At 39.6% G+C, this 18,574-nt stretch overlaps 1 non-coding gene across 1 annotated transcript; it reads left to right on the plus strand.

Moving 5' to 3' along the window:
* The first annotated feature begins 357 nt into the window (after positions 1-357).
* TRNAR-UCU (transfer RNA arginine (anticodon UCU)) lies at positions 358-430 on the plus strand. Its single transcript has one exon. It is a non-coding gene; the product is annotated as a tRNA-Arg (tRNA).
* Positions 431-18,574: the final 18,144 nt, after the last annotated feature.

Here is an 18,574-nt window from a genome sequence, read left to right on the forward strand (position 1 = left end):
TAGAAACTGGAGTTTTTTCGTCCAGCAAAACAAGCAAATCGACCATAGAACACATGCAACTTACAGATACCGATACGGGTTAATGCATTAAATTACGGGTAACCCTAATATAACAATTTGAATAATTTTTATTCCCATCCATTCGTCTATAATATTTATCTGCTTGCTGTATATTATTATTATGATTTATTTAGAAATAATTATCACCTTATTTAATTTAAATAATTATTTTTTAACCACTAAAAAATTACATTTTGTTGGAATTCGCCCCTAGGACCTTTGCGCTGTAGTTCACCTAATGGATGGGCCGGCTCTGGTAGTCCCTTCAATCCCTTTCAAATCAACTAATGCAACTTAGTCCCTGTAGCGCAGTGGATAGCGCGTTGGACTTCTAATCCAAAGGTCCCGGATTCGAATCCCGGCAGGGATGTTTAAATAATTTTTCTTTTATGTAAACCCTTGGCTTGTAGCCGTGAAGGGAGTTGTATACAGCAATGTGCCTTCTTTATATAATAAAGAGTTCTTCTTCTTCTATGAAGCGTCAATATCTTGCTTGCATAAATAATTGCAAGATTCAAAACCAATTCCGCTTCTGTAGAATTTCCTCTCCAACACTCAATTTGCTCCTACTGATGACCTCTCCATCATTTCTCTCTCTAACCAGACAGCAACTGATAAATACTATAAACTTACTCCTTCTTAACCAGCTGTTAAATGGTACCCTGAATTGCCCTCATCTCGTCTCACAAATAAATTTTAACGATTTCATCAGCCTTGCACTCCAAGTCTAAGTTAAATGCTAATTTATTGTTTGGTTTTTATTTTAAGATGTTTTATAACTATTTATTAAATAGTATTTATAAAACACTCATTTGTAATGTAAAAATCAAGTATAACATGGTAGATGACTTTCATCAACCGGTGAACTCCCACCACTTTGCTTATTGGAGGCTTGAAGTGATGAAACCCATGTTTAGTCTCTAGAGCAAAGTTTCCGGCATCCCCCTCCCCCCATACTTCTCCTTTAACCCATGCACGGTACTAAGTACTATAGGTTTTGATACCTTTCGTGTTTGGGGTTTTCATAAAAAAAAAATAATAATAAATAAAATAACATGCAAGAAATACCTATTTTATGTGTTGTTGGGATCGCATGCCGAACGTTTGGAACGAATTACAGGAAACCAATGTATTATTGGTTTCAACTTACAATATTTTCAACATATAATGGGTTTTGTGGAACATATTACCATCGGATGTTGGGGCCCCACTGTACTTGGAAATTTGTAACTTTGTGCATTTCTTTTCCCTTTTAGTGCTGGATGCTTCAGGAAAAGTTCCAATAGGATTTTTGGAAGGATCAATAACAGAATATGGATCATACGACGAATGTATAAGCATCAAGGTTCCAAAACGGAATGGTGAAGAAGATTTCCGTGGTCAATACTGCACTGTAGAAATTATCTTTCCACTTCCACCTTTCACCACAGATATAGCCCTCAGCAAGTTAATAGTACCAAATCCTCAGGAGCCAGTAAGTTTCTAGATTTATCCGGAAATTAAAATTAATATTTTCGCCAATTACTTTGTGCTGCTTTGACCTTTCACCTCCCAACTATATTTCAAATCTACTTCAAACTACAACTTTCCCGTGCATTCCGAGGATATAAGATTAAAATCTACAAATAAAACTGGGTGCAGAAGTCTTAATTAAAGTTGAATATCAATCATGAGCTTAATTCAAAATAATATATTTCATAAATTGTAGAGTGAAAATGCATTTTTAGCATTTAATTGCTGAATTGCTGCTTTACATACTTTAGATTTATAAATAACAATATTTATACTATACTTTCGTGATTTTAATCAAAGAAATTACCCTTCCACCTTTCTTTTTCTTAATTCTGTTATTTACAAAATTCTTAACATTCAATTGGCATTGGAAATTGGAGTTCATAAAAATCATAGTTAAGAGAGAAAAACTCTTAGACAAATACAAATGAATTAACTGTTTAACTATTCGAAAATAAAATCATTTGAATCTCAAGCAGTTCACTTGAATATGTCTAGTGTTTTGTCCATAAAAGTTAATTAACTTTTATAAAAGTTAATTAACTTTTATGGGAAGAATATGAAAGAGACTTTCAATCAATTTTTAGAAGAGAAGATCAAAGGAAACAGTGGCTTTTGGAATTATGGATTCTGTAATAGACTATCCAAAAAAGAGCAGTAAAGTTAATGACCCAGCTCATAAAAACTCTGTGCACTCTCTTGTCATACGGGCATTCAGTTTCTGCTGCATTTTTACAAAGATACAAGGTGATCATTTTAACTGACTGAAAGATCCAAGTGGCATTTGGTTCCACCGTGTTTATGCTTTTCTAACAAAAGATTAAATGCTGCATCTTTCTTATCAAGATTGTAATAATTCTTATCTTTTTTCTTCCGCAAACATAGATTACGTTTACAAATGTCTATAAAATCTTTCAGAAATTTCCTCTCACCACTCATTTTAAAGTTTGTACCAAATAAACAACAGATAAATTCTGAATATTAACTGGAGAATCACAGAGGAAAAATGCAACATGAACTGACATGTTTGTTTACATGGTCATGCGTCATGAAGCGATCAGATCGAACCATCGAGCTTCATGGCATGCATCATTCTCCTTCACTCTTTCATTTCTGGCATTTGGACGATCATTTTGCATGATGCTTGAAATTATGGGAAAAATAATCGGGTAAACGGGTCTTGTATTTACTTATTCGTTGTCGTTCCAACTTTTTTGCCGGGTCGATAAGGAAATCAGTCTTCTCCATTTATCTCTGTCTTCCCACCATTCTCTCTCTCCAGGTCCTCCCAGAAAACGCCTCTTTCTCTTTCTCTCTCTCTCTCTCTCTCTCTCTCTCTCTCTCTCTCTCTCTCTCTCTCTCTCTCTCTCTCTCTCTCCACATCGCTGTTCATCTCTTCTTGCCATTTTCTTCTCGGCCTTCCTTTAGGTCTTTGATCCTCCATTTCATTTCCAACATCCTCTTTATTAGTCTGTTATCTTCCATTTTCTTTACATGACCAAACCATCTCAGTATATTCTTTCAATCATTTCTTGCAATCATTCTTCTCCCACTTTCTCCCGAATGGCCGCATTTCTTACTCTATCTCTTCTAGTCTTTCCACACACAAAACCTTCACTTCTCTTGCATTCTGATATGCCCTTCTCCCTCTTTACGATTCCGATCCACAGATTATTATTAGTATAAGCTCTTCTGAAATATCACCTTAATAGATTGGGGTATGTGTACAATTTGTAGTCACACAATTTCGTGCAATCACAGAAGAGTTTTGGCAGTATACTGTCATTTACAAAATTGTGTGTGTTTATGGCATTCCCAGGAGAAAAATTTTAAGGCTCTGCACTAAATTGTTCAAGCATTTCGTTATTTGTATTCTCTACAGGTGGAAAACCCTTTCAAAAAAAATGAAGAACAAGAATAACTAACATGGAATGACTTTACAAGAATTTCATCAATAAACAAATCAGATAAAAGCTACCGAAGAAAAACAAAGAATATATTCTGTTAAAAAATCTTCCGAAATAATTAACGAAACGCAAATTTTGATAAATTATTCGATAGCTATTTTAATTTTATTGATTACAATTTCGAAAGATCGCAAGTCTGGTGGAGTTCTAGCGAAACTGCTTTGTTTAGACTAAAGCAAACTCTGCACAGAAAATTAAAACTGTCAAACGATACACAAAACAGGATTAACTACTCAAGGGCCAGAATAAGATTTAATAGGGAAAAATCTAGAGCAAGCAACTGCTACATGGAAGATACACTTGACAGGGAAGATCTAGCTTGTTGCAGGCATAAAACTGACGCATATCAAGAACTTGAAGAAGAAGAAGAAGAAGCGTGGATGGACCACATCAACTGATTCTCCAGCATGCGTCAGTTTTATGCCTGCAACGATCAGTCAGTCATTATCACTAAAGAAGCCATAATACAGAGTATTAACTCCCTCAGGGCAACTAAGACAACTGGAGTTGATCAAGTCCCCCACTTCATGGTAAAGTGTCTCAGCCCTTATCTAATTGAACCACTCCAAACAAATTATAACTCGATTCTTGATAACCGTGTTTTCCTAAAAACTGGAATAAGTATGCTGTAATTCCAATGCCGAAAATTACAAAACCTAACTTCACGGAGCACTATTGGCCTATATCTACTGCATCTACACTTTTAAAAATACTGAAGAAGAAACAAAGTTGTCGAATCAGATACTGACTGGTCAGCCCCAACAAATTCATTATGCAATAACTAATAGATGAACAATTACTGAACTCCTCACAATTCAAACCGCGATACTGAATACTCTCCAAGCTGTAAAGGAAGTTGCAATAATATATGCTGATATAAAAGCAGCCTTCGATAGTCTGAATGTATATGCCCTACTAAATCTGCTGCAACACGCCTTCCAAATAAAAGGAAATATGCTGAAGTTCCTACAGGTTCTACTTACTTGTCGGTCCATTTATTTGCATACAGACAATCAGATCCTCCAACGCCAACTCCATTCAGGAGTTTCACAAGGTGGAGCCTTATCCGGACTCCTGTTTACCGCCATGCTGATCCCGTTCTGCAAGGGTAGGAATCATGCACGCGCTCACGCAGACGATATTAAGATTCTAACGGCCATTCAACTGTCCTTGATCAATAGCGCACTGTGTGACCAGATTCAGTGGTGGACAAAAAAAAGACTAAACTGCATCACCTTAAAAAAAGTAACGTTTGTAGTGAAACGTATAAGATATTGTTTGATTACAGTCATTTTGTTTGTCGCAAAGCAAAGGTATTGCGTCAAATAAAGCTTCTATTGCATCAGACAGTAACTGCAAGGTATTGCATCAGCCGTTTCTATAAATATGGCGTTGGAAGGGTATACATGCTCATTAGTATCCTATTTTGCGGAGGTATAAGCATTGTTCCATATGTTCAGTTGACACCAAGAAAAAAAGTGTAGCTGTTGCTCTGTCCCAGGAAGAGAGCAACTTAGGAGAACACCCAGTTACAGCCACTGGCCAGGGGGTGATGACACATATACAACTATGTTACAGAATGTAATACAATTATAAAATACATGAAATACATGTTATCTGATTTATAAGTACATCTTATCTGGAATATAAAATACTTGAGTTATTAATTACCCGCTACCGTGGCAATTGAAGCATACCTTCTGCTTAAACACACACACAAGTGGGAGTTTCACCATATTTACATAAACATAAATATTTACGGCCAAAACAGCGTACAGAATATGAAACAACATGCCAACGGGTATAACCGTGATACAATATAATACAACGCAATGCAAAATAAAAATCTGAAAGTTCAATTTACTGTTTCCAGCAGCCGGGTTCTTCTGTGGGGATTAGAGTCGGGTGGGTAGGACAATCCCGACATCTATTTCTTGATGATGATGAGGTCGGGTTTCCTAAAGCCCAGTGGCTTGTGCCTGGCCGAACAAGGTGCTGAAACTGTATCCTTACATCTGTATGCAAGTAGGAGTTTCCGAGAACTTCCTTTCTGTAGGATTTGCAAGTGCAGAGCTTTTCAGGGTTGATATTAAGGTTGTTGAATAGCTGGATGGTGTTTGCTGGAAAGAATCTTCCGAGGCTATCCAACTGCGTAAATGCCGCTTTGAGTTGCGGTTCCTTATCTGCAACTCGTCTTTGGTTTTCGCCGGGTATTATTATCCACTCTCAGGCTTTCGGTGCATCCAGCCGTCCCTTTAAAAGCTGAGCGAACGTCGTTATATTTCTTGACGTGTGCAACCCACAATGCAGCGCAAAACACACTATTTGCAAAAATCATAAGCGATGCAATCTTTTTGTTTGCCACTGCAAATCATCAGCTTCTGAAGTCACTCATGTAATTAGATAAATTTCGCTTCGCCCTAAACCCGTAGAAGACTGCAGTGGTGTACTCTATGAAAAAATCGCCTACGCTCGTACAACCAAAACTAAATTGCATACCTATCCCAGTTGTACAGACGCATAGAGATCTGGCAACATTTGATACTAAACTTATGTTCATGTTGCATATTGTCCGATTGTTAAAAAAATGAACTACGTACGTTGGACAACCAAACAGCACCTCTTGCATATGAAACAAACTATAACAACCGCACGATATTTAAGTACCACAATGTATCCGGCCATATTGTATGGGCTGAATTGTGGGCATCAGCCACCCGTACGTACATTATGAAAATATATGCTACTGAATCCAGGCTTCTCAGGTGGACAAACAATAAACACCATCTGCCCCATCAGTTAAGGACTACACAGCCTGCAGAACAGCTTAAACTGCAATGTTTATCAGACATCACTGTGTGAAACGATTGATAACCACAATAAGGCTAACTGGCGCGATATCATCACCATGCTTCTGGCAGCTATGCGAGTGACACATCCCGCCATCTGCCTTAAGAGGCAAAATCTCTGAGGAAAGCCAACAGACTGAAGATGGCCGATAGGTTTATACCAGCCGGGCGTTAGAATCGATTCAGAGCTTATCACATATTGTAATTGACCTTGAAAGATTTATAGAAGATGAGAACTGTAGGAAACAAAGAGCGGTGTGGTTCGCCCAAATGCCAGGACTCTAGACAGAAATGTAGTGCTTATCGATTCATGATATACACTGGTGTTCAAAGAAAGTGCATCACCTAGGAATTTCACATTTCTAACCCTTTTTTTTGCGATGGTATGTTATCTTAATGACTAGCATCACAAACAGAAATATAAACAAAAGATGTTTATTAATAGTTAAGCCAAAGCTAAGTAATATTTGATAGGTGCTCTCAAAGTATTCCAAAATGAGCATTTGCAATCTTTACACAACAGTTTTATAAACACGACAATTATGGCTGAAATGTTATCAGAAGCCTTCAATTTGCTTCACTTTATCATTTTAAAAGGAAAACAAAATGAAAAGGTCACCAGGTGCAAACTAATATTTAGTTGAACCGCCTCTGGACATGATAACAGCAGCACACTGTCGAGGCATTGACGAGATCAATTTGTGAAGATAATCAACTGATAGTTCGTGGTTCCAAACACGAATTATGACTTTCTGAAATTCAAGAAAGGTCTTTGGTTTCTTTCTGGCAACAGCAGATTCCACACGATGCCAAAGTTCGCTATAGGATTCAGGTCCGAACAGGCTATTTCCTGGCCAGCTAAGAGTTGTAATGGACCGTTCTTCCAACCATTGTTTCAACTGTAACAAATGTAAACACATTACTGTCGAACCTCTAATTCAGAAATGAAGCTAAAGTAACTACAGAAGTGCCTACTTACACTTTTCGCCCGATGACAAGGAGCAGAATCGTCCTGAAAGATGCAGTTACTTGCCAGGTTGAAATGGTCTCTAATGGCTGGCAACAATTTGCCTTCCAATATAGCCAGGTATCCATTGGCATTTACGGAACCTTTTATAAACTGCAGGTGATACGAAATGTACCCCCATATCATTTAGCTAGTAGGGAATTTAACTGTAGACACCATACAGTCTGGATGGTATTCTTCACCACGTCTACGGCGAATCGTTTGTTTCCCATCAGAGCCATGCAAGTTGAATTTCTTCTCATCTGAGAAAACAACTGATTTCCACTGCTCGGGAGGTCCATTTGATATGCTCCTTACACCAAATTAATCGGTCCTCTTTCATTTTTTGTGTGAGGAGGGACTTCTTCTTAGGACGACGGGTTACAAGTCCATTTTTGAAGAGGCGTCTTCTGACTGTTACTGCACTTGCTACCACTCCTGTATGTTCTTCCCATTCTCTTTTCAGCTCAGACGAAGAGCTTTACGGATTTTAAGGCATAAGCGCTTCAAAACGCGATCCTGTTTTGGCATAGAGACTCGTTTGCGTCCTGTTCCTTTTTTCCTATCAGTAGAACCAGTATTCTTGAGTTTGGAAAGAAATCTACTATCCACTAATTACAAGACACTCTATAAGCAATGATGGGATGAACATCCTTCCTCAAGTAAAGCAACAATAGCACTCTTTCTTCGTGGCGTCAACTGCACGTAACTCACCATCCTGGCACAAGCAAGGAATGACTGCAGCTCTTGCAGAGCGTGCTTATATAGCTGAAAGTAACAGGTGATGCAATGTAACGCCATCATCTAAGCGTGTAAATCTTATCTGATGCAATCTGTAAGAAATATTGCCATATACTTACGTTATTCAGGCGATAATTACAATTTTAGAGGTGATTCACTTTCTTTGAACACCAGTGTATTTTAGCTATTCTTTTATATTTTATTACATGTTTTATTATTATATAATATATTTTATTATATATTATATTTTATTATATTATCTGGCATTTATTGCCGTGGAGGGAATTTGTCCCTTACCAATGTAGAACTACAAATTTGTATATTTATATTTGGTAGGGCAAATAAAGATTAATTTAAAATACTCGACATCCTAAGAGATCAAAAAATAAATATATATTTTTTTACTCCTTGAAGTTGCAGGATCTTCTCAAAAAGATGTTACCCAATTTCTACTCAGCTAATTGGGAAATCGGAACGTGCTTTCCTTCCACCTGTTCACCGAAGGATATCGAAAAGATTGCAGACGGAGGCAAGTCTTTTTAGTTATTTGTATAATTTTATTGAAAGGGCTAATGATCACGTTGAATTAATGAGCAATAATTAATCATTTAAACTACAACCTTTCAGCATATGTTTTACCTATGAAAATTGACATGAATAAGACTGATGGTCTAGCATCAGTCTTTCTGGTGTTGTTGTTTTATGTTTAGTGAAATACTCTTTCAAAATGAATTTTATTCTGCAACAAAAGCCATCTCTATTTGATTCCATTTCTTCGGAAATGGAAAATGCAAATAAAATGATTCCATTTCATTTGCAACTCAGTGAAATTATGCTCTTTTTTTAACACTGTTCATGATGTGAATAAGTATTCCAGTGTTTTTCTGTGTAGATAGGTTTCCTAAATATTTCGGTCTTTTTAATGTATTTTACTTTTATTCCTACAAGGTGTGTCTGAAAAGTTTTAGGACTTAAATTTTTAAGTTTTAAACCATACGACTAGCGTAATACATTGCCGATGGTGGAAACTATTCACTATCAAGTTTGAATTGGTTCTGTACCAAGTTTGGTGCAGTAAAATCATGTCGTCATTGATCCAAGCACCGAACAGCAAAGAGTAGCCATAAAATTTCTTTTTTAAAGCCAGAAAAAGTGCAACTGAAACAGTTGCACTTATTCGAACGTAGGCGCTATATTCAGAGGCGACCTCCCTAATTTGACATCTATAGAACTGGACAAATAAATGCTGAGCTGAAAATTCCCAAAGCTAAGAGTACACACCAGCTCTTCTATCTAGTGGACTCAACTGTGGCAGAAATTGCTCAAACAGATTTCCGGACAAATGGGCTAACCTTCTACAAGAAACTGCAAACCCTAGGAGCTCCTGCGTAGGATTCGTTGGTCTCTAGTAGACTGAAAAACGTACACCTATATACTGTCTGGTGGGTCAAGTACTGTTTACACCTGTCTCTCATGTGTGAGATGCCATTCTGGCGCTACACTTTGCAGGGCAAGGGTGCCGTGCAAGCCCTCTACTTTCCCTTGGTCTAGGTGAGCCTCTCATCGCAGGGATATCCAACCCTTTACTCCTTCCCTACCTCCCTCATCAGGAGGACGCCTTATTTCCTCGCCCTCCCTATTTCCTTTCCACTCTTGCTTTCCCTCTTAAACTATCTCCTTTACTTTCTCCTACTACACCCGGCTACCTTCCCGAGGCAAGGGACAAAAATTGTGGTCCAGTCAGGGGCCGTGGTGGCTAAATTCCGGAGGAACTTAGCCACCACGGCCCACCGGAGGAACTTAGCCACCATGACACAATGACCAACATGACCCAATACTACACAAACCAACACTAAAACCTGCATTATCTCTGACATTTGCAGAGTTGGTATTGAGTCAGAGTATAACACGCGGTTTGTAGAAGAGACGCCCCCCGGTACCGCTTGACAATAAACACTATAATACTGAAACAGTCGCAATGGTGATTGCAGCTTATGGATATGAAGCACTATCACGATCCAACATTTTTCGCTGGTATGGGCGATTCTGTGAAGGGCGGAAAGATTTTCACGATGCGCGGAGTTATCACCTATCCCAGTCTCGTAGGGACTCGACCATCGAAAAATTTCGATAGCTGTTAATGTCCGGACATTTGGAGGGACAGATCGCCGTCTGTCCCTCCAAATGATAATAGACCAGTTTCACATCAGCAAGGATACCATGCGTTAGATTGTTTTCGAAGATTTGAAAAAAAGGAAAGTGCTTGCACTTTATATCTCATGTATTCACAGAGGAACAGAAGGAGGAACGTGTTGCCAAGTCGAGATTCAGTTATGATGGCAGATAGCGATGAAAACTTAAAAAAAAAAAAAAACATGTGGTGATGAATCCTGGTGCTCTGAGTACGAACCCAAAACAAAAAAACAATCAGCTGCATGGGTCGGAAAAAAATTCGCCAAGTCAAAGAAACTCCGGTTCTAAAAGTCTCGAATCAAAACGATGTTTGATTTTCTTTTTTTTTTTTTATTGGCAAGTTGTGCACAAATAATTTGATCCAGAAGGACAGACAATCAACTCGGAATTTTAGAGATGAGTGATGGATGTCTATTCATCACTCATGTTAGGCCAGACGCGGCCTAACTTATCAATGAAGCACCTTCACACAATGCGACCATCGTCAAGCAGTTTTTCGCACGGAAGGGCGATATAGTACTTCACGATCCCCCTTATTCACCGCACTTGTCACCTTCTGATTATTTTCTGATCACCAAACTAAAATTCCACCTGAAGGGGGACCATTTATACAGCGTTTCAGAGATCCAACCCAGCAGACGAGGGAATTAAACAGCAATCCACAAATTCTTCAAAAAGACCTTTGGGGTTGAGAAAATTCTGACTCTTAATAACTGCAATGAAACACACGTCTATGACTGAAACCTTATTAAAATAATAATAAAATAAGATAGGATAAAATTTGTTGTAAAAACAAGGATTTTAAAAGTGATAAAAATCCCCGGTTGTTTTTATCGCTTTTATTTTTATTTTTACAACAATTTTTTTACTGTCTTATTTTATTATTATTTTAATAAAGTTTCAGTCATAGACGGTTGGTGTGTTTCACTGCAGCTATTATGAGCAATCCACAAAATGAATTCCACAGAGCCATCCAGAAGCTATACGACCATGAAAGAGGTGATAATCGAAAGTCCGACCAGGATAATCGAGAGTCTACTGCACGTTTCATTTGTCTGTGTCTCAGCTGAAGAAGTAAGAGAGAGAGAGAGAGAGAGAGATAATCTTTTATTACCCTTCACGGCCATAAAGCCAGGGGCTTACAGTTTCCCAAACTTGGGAAAATTGAACAATTATTTACAAAAAGGTAATTTTACAAAGAAAACATATTATAATACAAAGGAGAGAACTCCTTACGAGAGTTAAATCTGCTTGAGCTGGCTTAACATCGAGATAAGAGCACCAGCTCAATCAGACAGGAACAGGTGCAAGGTATACATCAGTCATTGCTGATTAGTCCTACTCGTCATAATTTTTTTCCGGTAAGTCCGGTCAGCAGCGAATTTGTTCAGGTCGGCGTCCAGTGCCTGGGTTTGCTTGAGCATCTGCTGAGGAAGGAACCTGTCCGAGAGATGGAGTCGTGCTGAATGCGAGTAGAGCTCGGGATTGGCCCTAAGGGCAGCAGGGGGGATCCTCCAGCCACAGGTATCCCAGAATGAAGGTGTTGCCATTATGCCTGTTATCATCTTGACTGTTGCTAGGAGGCGTTGGTCATCGATTAAGGTGGGAAGCCGTGGAATTCCGAGAGAGTTGGCAAGCTGTGTGGTACGAATCAGAGCTGGAAGGTTGTGCTTCCTGTTGGCCCACTTTAGGAGCCAGAATTCTGTGGCAAAGAGTGGTTTCTTTATTGACGGTGCCGCTGACGCCCAAATTTCAGCAGCATAGAGTAAAGGTGGAAAGATAACTGTTCTTATCTACCTCACGGTTATCTTTTTATCTGTGATATGAAGGAGATGCTGTTTTGCTATCCACCGGAGTCTTGAAGCACGTGTGAGGAGCATATCCATGTGGGCGTTGAATCGAAGTTTTGGGTCGAATACAACGCCCAGATCACGATGGCTGGACACAATTGGGATGAGGGTGTTGCCGACCGAAGGCTGGAGAGAAGAAGGAGTTTGCTTCAATGAATACACCATGAATTCGGACTTAGCAGGATTAATCTTGAGCCCAAACTGGCAGAGGTAAGATGTGACTGTGGTGAGAGTGTTGTTAATTTCCACTTTTACCAGATCTAGGCCTTGACCCGGAATGATGGGAGTGAGTATCTTGATATCGTCCGCATAGCTCAGTAGACATCGAGAATGTGCAACCAGTGGGAAGATAATGGATGAAAACAGAAGGCCCGAAAGGACCCCTCCTTGTGGGACTCCTGCGGTGACGGATCTAGTAAGGGTGCGATCTCCTGTATGAAGCTTTATAACTCTGTTATTCAGAAGAGAGGAGAGAAAGCATAATATGTTCCCTGTGATCTGGAAGTGGCATTCCAGGAGAGTGAGAAGTTGGTTTACTTGGACGGCATCAAATGCAGCCTCAATGTCTAAGTAAGTCACAGCTAGTTCCTGCCTATTCTCCAATGCTGACAAGATAGTATTCGTGGTGGCTAGCAGATTGGTGATCGTTGATCTGTTTGGAAGGGAGTAGTGAATTTGGACTGGATTACTGGGCAAGATCTGCTTAGTGAGGATGGGGAGTAAGGCCTTCTCCAGGAGCTTCAGCAGGCTGGAGGAGTTGGAGATGGGTCGGAAGTGTTTAGGTTTCGATGGCGACTGAACTTTGGCTAAAGATTTGATGAGATAGTTTTTCCACTGCTGTGGGAAAATTTTGTTCGAGAGTAACTGGTTGAAGATAATTAAAAGTGGCTGAATAATGTACGGACTTAGGCATTTGAGCATGAATTGGGGAACTCCATCATCACCGGTGGTAGACGAGGCAGGTAGAGAATTGATGGCTACGATCAGCTGTTGTTTTGTAATCTGAATGTTGTTCAACACTTCTTGCTGGATGGGCTCTGTTAGTAGAGCTAGATCTGAGTTTGGCATAGGAATACGGTTAAATCTTGTGACGAAATCGAGCCACAATTCAGGATCAAGTTGTAAAGGAAAATGAGGGTTCACTTTCTTGTATGGAATTTTTCCTTTAGCCAGCTCACGGTTAACATATAATTTGATTGCCTCAGATTTCAGGCGATTAAAATGAGCCCGTGCCCTGGAATAAACGATACGATCATTGACATTTTGAGATTGTTTCCATGTGCGATGGAGCTGTTGCTTCAGCTGGAAACTCATTTTGAATTCAGAATTCCACCAAAGTCTTGTATATGGACTGATTGTGATCTTTTTAGAAGCAGCATATTTGGCAACCGTGTTGATCCAGTTTGTGAGAATGTTCACAGCTAGTTCTGGGTCACAAGTCTCTAAGGCCACCCAGGGAATGAGAGAGGCGGCTCTGATGCACTTATCTACGTCAAGTAAGTTGGGGCTAGTAATGTCAACCTTTGTTGTTGTCCTTCTGGCTTCTAATTTGGGGGCTGGCAGATATGCGGTTACATGCATCGGGACATGATCAGAGTCAAATGACGTTTCTGTAATGTAATCAAGGGTGCAAGGGAAAGAGGCTAGAACTAGATCTAAGAGGTTATTCCTCCTGGTTGGAGCTTCATTAATAAGTTGGAGGTCAGCACATCTCAAGTGTGTCAGAAAATCCTTTTTCAGATTAGATAGCTGAGGAGGTAAATTGAAATCACCACAAACTAAGTGAGAAGCTGTGGGATGCAGCTGATTGATTAACCAGTTGGAAACTTCAAGGATGATTTGCTGGGACGGCTTTGGGGGTATATACAGCACACAGACGTCAAACGTCACGAAGTTGTATCCTAACGTAACGAAGATTGCTTCATAGTTAGGAGAGTTACTGGATTTATTATCCAATAGCTTGAAAGCGGATTTCTTGTAGAATAATGCGACGCCTCCACCCTTGCGTGCAATCCGAGATGTGAATACGACCCCATAATCAGCTGGGGCAGCTGCTGCTAGGAATTCTTCATCATCATTCAGCCAGGTTTCGGTGATGGCGAGCAGGTCAAAATGTTCGGAGAGCAGAATTTGCTCCATAGTATCAAGCTTGTTCCTAAGACTACGCACATTCTGATAAAAGATGGTGCAGGCAGGTACTCTGGGTACTTTGATACGGACGGGTGGTCTCTGACATGGCACTACTCGATTCAGCGGGGTGTCTCTAGGACTGATGAGCACAGGGATCGGCATATTGGTGTTCTGTGTCTGTGATTCTGGTTGCGGTAACAAGATCTGTGATTGCTATGAATCAGGGTACCATTGGTGGGAGTCTTTCCCATTACTTCTATATCGCTGCCCGAGATATGGCATAACAAGAGCTCCAGCAGGCCAGATTTCAGGATTGAAGAGCGCTTCAAAATCTGCATCAGCTACATCGATCTTAAAGGAGGCGTAGGTGGGATATTTCGTGGACAGCTTAGTGACTCTACCATTCATTTTGAATGCAGCAAGAAGGTTTTCCACATCATCGGCTGAGGTAGCAGGGGAGAGCCTACTAATGAAGACATTACGCATCCGCTTGTCCCTCATTCTAGTGTTCGCAATTTGCATCTTGCTGAAGTGCAAATTGGTTCCAATAACTTTAAGATTGGGGCTCAGTTCTTTAAGAGTTGGATTACGGGTCAGTGTTTGTTCTTTTGTTCGTTGGCTTGCAATCATTGCATACGTTGTAGTGTCTCTATTGGTCTGTACATTAGATACAATCGTAGTCCCTGTATAATGGTTACCCCTCACGTTGTTTGAGGTGGAGCCACAATTGCTATGTACTTCCGCAGCCAGAGCATTATCCAGTCTCGAGCGCGAGGACCCCATATGTGAGCTTTGTGATCGCGAAAAGGGGCAATTTGGCAGGTTTTGCTCCTGATGACTTCTTTGGATCTTCTGGGAGGCAGTATTTCCAGAGTATTCGCTGGCATCTGCTGTGATTTCAGGGCACACAACTTCAGACTCACAATTTGTAAGAATGGGGGATGGAGAGAAGTCATGTGATAATAAAGATGGGGTGGTTTGGGTAGGAGCTCTCGGTTTCGCATGAACGTGTCCGTCCGGAGGATGCTGCTCATGATGGTTAGTTTGAACAGCAAGATCACAAACAGAGTGCTTCAGGTCATCAAAGTTTTTTCCCAAAACCTCCAATGTTTTATGCATGCATTCATTTTGTTCTCGTAGTCGCTTGTTTTCAAGCAGTAGGTCTGCAAGGATATTATGAATTGGGGATAGCTTCATGCATAAAGTTGTCTCGATATTTGTGAGGAGCGAGACAAAGAGTGGACTGTGTTCGAGTGATGCTTGATTAACTATTGCTGAGATCTCTGTTGATAGGATGTTATCCTGTTGGGAACTACTTGATTTTTGCATGATGAGATTTTGTTCTGCCAGTAATGAGTCAGGGGTCAATTCCACATGTGAATCTGACGATCTCAGTTTTTCCGTGTGTACTTCAGGTGCGGGTTGGGTCCTGTGCTTAAGTGAATCCGAAATTTGGTTAACGTCGTTGTTAGAAGTTTCACCAGTTGTTCCTAGTGACTGCATATAATTTTCTCCCTTACAGGGGGGACACTGCCATACTTTCCGTCGCTGCTTCCTGAGCCTCTTTAGGTCCAACGCGAGACATTCGCTTCCGTATGTCTTGAGACAGGAAGTACATTCTATAGCTACGTCCGGAACAATGCCACAAATTACGCAGCTTTCATTATTTGGGTGATCTTGCTTTAACGGCATTTTCAGATTTTAGGCGCAGATAAAAGGATTACGAGTGGGTTGAAAAAGAGATTACAATTGTGTTTAGTAGTCAAAGTAAAAGTGGTCTGTTGAGAGCGTTGTCCAGGCAAAAGCTGACAATTTTCAAAACTTCGTTGCCAGGCAAATAGCAAATCAAAACAGCACAAATTATTAACTTTAATCGGAGCTCATTCGCAGGCTGCCACACACTATACGCGCACGAACTTTCTCCAATTCAAAACTTTATGTACGTATCGTATTCCCAGGATTATCCACTAGGCCTAACTGTCAACAATGCGTGTGTTACTACAGCAAAGCGTTAGCAGAATACTAAGCCTAAAGGGATTTGGTGGATGACGAGAGAGTACAGACCAGATAACCCTCGTAATAACAAAATTTTTTCACTCACTTAATCCACTTGCGAAGTTCTTTTAGCTGGTACACTTTTCCAGTGGAAGAAAACACTTTAAACACATTAAAATAACTGAAACATTCAGGAGCTCCAGAACACGTGGCTACACTGAATGACGGCCATTACTTATTTTTTCATTATATGCAGTCACTAGGAACAACTGGTGAAACTTCTAACAACGACGTTAACCAAATTTCGGATTCACTTGAGCACAGGACCCAACCCGCACCTGAAGTACACACGGAAAAACTGAGATCGTCAGATTCACATGTGGAATTGACCCCTGACTCATTACTGGCAGAACAAAATCTCATCATGCAAAAATCAAGTAGTTCCCAACAGGATAACATCCTATCAACAGAGAGCTCAGCAATAGGCCTAACGCTCGCTCGTATGCAGTTTCCTCCTTTGCTAATAGTGCCCGCCTTCTTTTATAGATGGTTGATGTCTCGCTTTTCCTTAATATATAAATATTTACAGGATTCAATGCAAAATAAAAATAAAAATAATAGCTAGTGTTGTGCAGATACTCATGATAAAAGCATACAAACTGTAGAAGACGAAATTTCCTCTCCAATTACTATTCATATTTTATCAGCTAGCATCTTTTTTTTTTTTTTTTTTTTTGTGGAATGGTAGAGATTTATCTACCATTTCACAAAATGGATCCGGCTGCCCGAAATATTTCAAAAATGCCTAAAATAAGAGTTACTAAATTTAACTTTTCTTCGAATATCTACCATTTGTTTTCAAAGATAAAAGTTATTGATTAATACTCATTATTCACGTAGCCTCAAATAAGATTCCTCTTCAGTACTTGAAATATTGACCTGTGTAGAGTGACAGCCGGCAATGATCGACTGAAAATAAACTTTGAGATTTTTTTTTTATTCTATCGATACATAATATAAAAGTGAAATAGTAATACCTGAATTCTAAACAAACATTTTGATTTTTTTCCAGCTTTGAAGATGATGAATGGATCCTTGGAAGCATCAGTAAATACATGCTTGATTGATGAACCAATCAGCATAGAACCCGTACACATCATCTTCTTGTAAGCAGTGGATCTCTTTTTTATCTTTATTTTGAAATATTATTCAAATTTGAAAAGTTTCTAATAACGCCTGTTATTTCCTTGTCACCTCATTCTGACAAACATCTTGTTAGCTCTAAGAAGATGTTTGTTAGAACCGCATTTGCTGGTACCCATCAGGGTGGTACCTTATCGCCCCTGCAAATTCCTTCTTTGATTCTCACTATTAGAGCTTAATCTTCTCATAATCGCTATACAGACGATTTGTAAATCTCACTGAGATAAATAAGCAGTCAGTACTGGTAACTATATATATATATTTTTTATGGAACCCCCAAACACGAAAGGTATGAGAATCTATAGTTCTTAGTTATAGGGTTTTTTAGCCGCTTCTGCAACTAAGGCTATATTGTGCCAAACATAATATATCTGTAAATTGCGTATGTTCCGTGGTCTATTTTCTAGACGAAAAACCAGAGTTTCAGGAATTAAAAACCATGGTACCCTTGCCTGAGACCGATTAACTCAGGCATGTGAAAACCCGTAAAAATTACTTGCGTCATTGTCTGCATTCCAACTCAGATCTTTACCACCTGGTATGGGGAGAACGGTGATTACACGTATACCAACTGCGCTAACAACTAGTATAGTATATGGGCTGAAGGTTGAGAAAATGAAAGAAGATATTTGTGGACATTAGAATTGAATTTCTACAGAATGTAATTTTCAAGGAATACGTGTGAAGGGAGGATTTTCCAGAAAACGGAGGCTGAAGAAATATATGAGGAAGAAAAAAGATTTGTTTTGTGAGTTCGAAGTTGGGTGGTAAATGGATGCTGAATGGTTAAGGCACATGTTCCGGCTGGTTTAGAAAACAGAGGGAACTTATAGAAGTTAATTCGGAAGAACTGTACCCATGGAGGTATCTATAGAAAAGGCAAGCAGAGAAACAGGACGTCAATGATATAGAGAGTGGAGAGACTTTGTAAGAGATGGATCAGTACTAGAGGGCAGGCATAACATGAATGTCCTCTTTTGAATAGTCTAGAAGCCTTAGAGAGGTTAAGGGGCACTGCCTCAGATGTGGGAAAAATACCCCATGGGAGGGAAAATTTGAGATTTGTAG

The sequence above is a fragment of the Mastigoproctus giganteus genome, chromosome 6 (assembly GCF_048544385.1).
Source record: "Mastigoproctus giganteus isolate SK-2022 chromosome 6, ASM4854438v1, whole genome shotgun sequence".
Lineage (NCBI taxonomy): Eukaryota > Metazoa > Arthropoda > Arachnida > Uropygi > Thelyphonidae > Mastigoproctus > Mastigoproctus giganteus.